The sequence below is a fragment of the Triticum dicoccoides genome, chromosome 1A (assembly GCF_002162155.2).
Source record: "Triticum dicoccoides isolate Atlit2015 ecotype Zavitan chromosome 1A, WEW_v2.0, whole genome shotgun sequence".
NCBI lineage: Eukaryota > Viridiplantae > Streptophyta > Magnoliopsida > Poales > Poaceae > Triticum > Triticum dicoccoides.
This window is the reverse complement of record NC_041380.1, coordinates 85,071,715-85,077,714: the sequence shown is the minus strand read 5'-3', so window position 1 is coordinate 85,077,714 and position 6,000 is coordinate 85,071,715.

The window sequence follows — 6,000 nt, the reverse complement described above, 5'->3', positions numbered from 1 at the left end:
GTACTCCGTTTTATATCCGATAACTCCCGGAACCATTCCTGTGTCCGAATATAGTCGTCCACTATATCAATCTTTATGTCTCGACTATTTTGAGACTCTTCGTTATGTCCGTGATCACATCCGGGACTCTGAACAACCTTCGGTACATCAAAATATATAAACTCATAATGAAACTGTCATCGTAACGTTAAGCGTGCGGACCCTACGGGTTCGAGAACAATGTAGACATGACCGAGACACATCTCCGGTCAATAACCAATAGCGGAACCTGGATGCTCATATTGGCTCCTACATATTCTACGAAGATCTTTTATCGGTCAGACCGCATAACAACATACGTTGTTCCCTTTGTAATCGGTATGTTACTTGCCCGAGATTTGATCGTCGGTATCTCAATACCTAGTTCAATCTCGTTACCGGCAAGTCTCTTTACTCGTTCCATAATACATCTTCCCGCAACTAACTTATTAGTTGCAATGCTTGCAAGGCTTATGTGATGTGCATTACCAAGAGGGCCCAGAGATACCTCTCCGACAATCGGAGTGACAAATCCTAATCTCGAAATACGCCAACCCAACAAGTACCTTCGGAGACACCTGTAGAGCACCTTTATAATCACCCAGTTACGTTGTGACGTTTGGTAGCACACAAAGTGTTCCTCCGGTAAACGGGAGTTGCATAATCTCATAGTCATAGGAACATGTATAAGTCATGAAGAAAGCAATAGCAACAAACTAAACGATCAAGTGCTAAGCTAACGAAATGGGTCAAGTCAATCACATCATTCTCCTAATGATGTGATCCCGTTAATCAAATGACAACTCATGTCTATGGTTAGGAAACATAACCATCTTCGATCAACGAGCTAGTCAAGTAGAGGCATACTAGTGACACTATGTTTGTCTATGTATTCACACATGTATTATGTTTCCGGTTAATACAGTTCTAGCATGAATAATAAACATTTATCATGATATAAGGAAATAAATAATAACTTTATTATTGCCTCTAGGGCATATTTCCTTCAGTCTCCCACTTGCACTAGAGTCAATAATCTAGATTACATAGCAATGATTCTAACACCCATGGAGCCTTGGTGCTGATCATGTTTTGCTCATGGAAGAGGCTTAGTCAGTGGGTCTGCAACATTCAGATCCGTATGTATCTTGCAAATTTCTATGTCTCCCACTTGGACTAAATCCCGAATGGAACTGAAGCATCTCTTGATGCGCTTGGTTCTCTTGTGAAATCTGGATTCCTTTGCCAAGGCAATTGCACCAGTATTGTCACAAAAGATTTTCATTGGACCCGATGCACTAGGTATGACACCTAGATCGGATATGAACTCCTTCATCCAGACTCCTTCATTTGCTACTTCCGAAGCAGCTATGTACTCTGCTTCACATGTAGATCCCGCCACGACGCTTTGTTTAGAACTGCACCAACTGACAGCTCCACCGTTCAGTAAAAATATGTATCCGGTTTGCGATTTAGAATCGTCCAGATCAGTGTCAAAGCTTGCATCAACGTAACCATTTACGATGAGCTCTTTGTCACCTCCATATACGATAAACATATCCTTAGTCCTTTTCAGGTATTTTAGGATGTTCTTGACCGCTATCCAGTGATCCACTCCTGGATTACTTTGGTACCTCCCTGCTAGACTTATAGCAAGGCACACATCAGGTCTGGTACATAGCATTGCATACATGATAGAGCCTATGGCTGAAGCATAGGGAACATTTTTCATTTTCTCTCTATCTTCTGCGGTGGTCGGACATTGAGTCTTACTCAACTTCACACCTTGTAACACAGGCAAGAATCCTTTCTTTGCTTGATCCATTTTGAACTTCTTCAAAACCTTGTCAAGGTATGTGCTTTGTGAAAGTCCAATTAAGCGTCTTGATCTATCTCTATAGATCTTAATACCCAATATGTAAGCAGCTTCACCGAGGTCTTTCATTGAAAAACTCTTATTCAAGTATCCCTTTATGCTATCCAGAAATTCTATATCATTTCCAATCAATAATATGTCATCCACATATAATATCAGAAATGCTACAGATCTCCCACTCACTTTCTTGTAAATACAGGCTTCTCCAAAAGTCTGTACAAAACCAAATGCTTTGATCACACTATCAAAGCGTTTATTCCAACTCCGAGAGGCTTGCACCAATCCATAAATGGATCGCTGGAGCTTGCACACTTTGTTAGCTCCGTTTGGATCGACAAAACCTTCTGGTTGCATCATATACAACTCTTCTTCCAGAAATCCATTCAGGAATGCAGTTTTGACATCCATTTGCCAAATTTCATTATCATAAAATGCGGCAATTGCTAACATGATTCGGACAGACTTAAGCATCGCTACGGGTGAGAAGGTCTCATCGTAGTCAATCCCTTGAACTTGTCAAAAACCTTTTGCAACAAGTCGAGCTTTATAGACAGTAACATTACCGTCAGCGTCAGTCTTCTTCTTGAAGATCCATTTATTCTCAATTGCTTGTTGATCAACGGGCAAGTCAACCAAAGTCCACACTTTGTTCTCATACATGGATCCCATCTCAGATTTCATGGCTTCTTCATAGTTCGTAGGTTCATCATGATCTAGTAGAATGACTTCCAGAATAGGATTACCGTACCACTCTGGTGTGGATCTTACTCTGGTTGATCTATGAGGTTCGGTAGTAACTTGATCTGAAGTTTCATGATCATTATCATTAGCTTCCTCACTAATTGGTGTAGGTGTTACAGAAACCGGTTTCTGTGATGTACTACTTTCCAATAAGGGAGCAGGTATAGTTACCTCATCAAGTTCTACTTTTCTCCCACTCACTTCTTTCGAGAGAAGCTCCTTCTCTAGAAAAACTCCGAATTTAGCGACAAAAGTCTTGCCTTCGGATCTGTGATAGAAGGTGTACCCAACAGTCTCCTTTGGGTATCCTATGAACACACATTTCTCCGATTTGGGTTCGAGCTTATCAGGTTGAAGCTTTTTCACATAAGCATCGCAGCCCCAAACTTTCAGGAACGACAACTTTGGTTTCTTGCCAAACCACAGTTCATAAGGCGTCGTCTCAACGGATTTCGATGGTGTCCTATTTAACGTGAATGCAGCCGTCTCTAAAGCATAACCCGAAAACAATAACGGTAAATCAGTAAGAGACATCATAGATCGCACCATATCTAATAAAGTACGATTACGACGTTTGGACACACCATTACGTTGTGGTGTTCCGGGTGGCGTAAGTTGCGAAACTATTCCGCATTGTTTCAAATGTAGACCAAACTCATAACTCAAATATTCTCCTCCACGATCAGATCGTAGAAACTTTATTTTCTTGTTACGATGATTTTCAACTTCACTCTGAAATTCTTTGAACTTTTCAAATGTTTCAGACTTATGTTTCATTAAGTAGATATACCCATATCTGCTTAAATCATCTGTGAAGGTGAGAAAATAACGATATCCGCCACAAGCCTCAACATTCATTGGACCACATACATCTGTATGTATGATTTCCAACAAATCCGTTGCTCTCTCCATAGTACCGGAGAACGGCGTTTTAGTCATCTTACCCATGAGGCACGGTTCGCAAGTACCAAGTGATTCATAATCAAGTGGTTCCAAAAGTCCATCAGTATGGAGTTTCTTCATGCGCTTTACACCGATATGACCTAAACGGCAGTGCCACAAATAAGTTGCACTATCATTATCAACTCTACATCTTTTGATTTCAACATTATGAATATGTGTATCACTACTATCGAGATTCATCAAAAATAGACCACTCTTCAAGGGTGCATGACCATAAAAGATATTACTCATATAAATAGAACAACCATTATTCCCTGATTTAAATGAATAACCGTCTCGCATCAAACAAGATCCAGATATAATGTTCATGCTCAACGCTGGCACCAAATAACAATTATTTAGGTCTAATACTAATCCCGAAGGTAGATGTAGAGGTAGCGTGCCGACCGCGATCACATCGACTTTGGAACTATTTCCCACGCGCATCGTCACCTCGTCCTTAGCCAATCTTCGCTTAATCCGTAGCCCCTGTTTCGAGTTGCAAATGTTAGCAACAGAACCAGTATCAAATACCCAGGTGCTACTGCGAGCATTAGTAAGGTATACATCAATAACATGTATATCACATATACCTTTGTCCACTTTGCCATCCTTCTTATCCGCCAAATACTTGGGGTAGTTCCGCTTCCAGTGACCAGTCTGCTTGTAGTAGAAGCACTCAGTCTCAGGCTTAGGTCCATACTTGGGTTTCTTCTCCTGAGCAGCAACTTGTTTGCTGTTCTTCTTGAAGTTCCCTTTCTTCTTCCCTTTGCCCTTTTTCTTGAAACTGGTGGTCTTATTGACCATCAACACTTGATGCTCCTTCTTGATTTCTACCTCCACGGCTTTTAGCATTGCAAAGAGCTCAGGAATAGTCTTATTCATCCCTTGCATATTATAGTTCATCACGAAGCTTTTGTAGCTTGGTGGCAGTGATTGAAGAACTCTATCAATGACACTATCAACAGGAAGATTAACCCCCAGTTGAGTCAAGTGATTATGATACCCGGACATTTTGAGTATATGTTCACTGACAGAACTATTCTCCTCCATCTTGCAGCTATAGAACTTATTGGAGACTTCATATCTCTCAATCCGGGCATTTGCTTGAAATATTAACTTCAACTCCTGGAACATCTCATATGCTCCATGATGTTCAAAACGTCGTTGAAGACCCGGTTCTAAGCCGTAAAGCATGGCACACTGAACTATCGAGTAGTCATCAGCTTTGCTCTGCCAGACGTTCATAACATCTGGTGTTGCTCCTGTAGCAGGCTTGGCACTTAGCGGTGCTTCCAGGACGTAATTCTTCTGTGCAGCAATGAGGATAATCCTCAAGTTACGGACCCAGTCCGTGTAATTGCTACCATCATCTTTCAAGTTTGCTTTCTCAAGGAACGCATTAAAATTCAATGGAACAACAGCACGAGCCATCTATCTACAATCAAACATAGACAAGCAAGATACTATCAGGTACTAAGTTCATGATAAATTTAAGTTCAATTAATCATATTACTTAAGAACTCCCACTTAGAAAGATATCCCTCTAATCCTCTAAGTGATCACGTGATCCAAATCAACTAAACCATGTCCGATCATCACGTGAGATGGAGTAGTATCAGTGGTGAACATCAATATGTTGATCATATCTACTATATGATTCACGCTCGACCTTTCGGTCTCCGTGTTTCGAGGCCATATCTGTTATATGCTAGGCTCGTCAAGTTAAACCTGAGTATTCCGTGTGTGCAACTGTTTTGCACCCGTTGTATTTGAACGTAGAGCCTATCACACCCGATCATCACGTGGTGTCTCAGCACGAAGAACTTTCGCAACGGTGCATACTCAGGGAGAACACTTATACTTTGATAATTTAGTGAGGGATCATCTTATAATGCTACCGTCAATCAAAGCAAGATAAGATGCATAAAAGATAAACATCACATGCAATCAATATAAGTAATATGATATGGCCACCATCATCTTGTGCTTGTGATCTCCATCTTTGAAGCACCGTTATGATCACCATCGTCACCGGCGTGACACCTTGATCACCATCGTAGCATCGTTTGTCGTCTCGCCAATCTTATGCTTCCACGACTATCGCTACCGCTTAGTGATAAAGTAAAGCATTACAGCGTAATTGCATTGCATACAATAAAGCGACAACCATATGGCTCCTGCCAGTTGCCGATAACTCGGTTACAAAACATGATCATCTCATACAATAAAATTTAGCATCATGTCTTGACCATATCACATCACAACATGCCCTGCAAAAACAAGTTAGACGTCCTCTACTTTGTTGTTGCAAGTTTTATGTGGCTGCTATGGGCTTAGCATGAATCGTTCTTACCTACGCATCAAAACCACAATGATAGTTTGTCAAGTTGGTGATGTTTTAACCTTCGCAAGGACCGGGC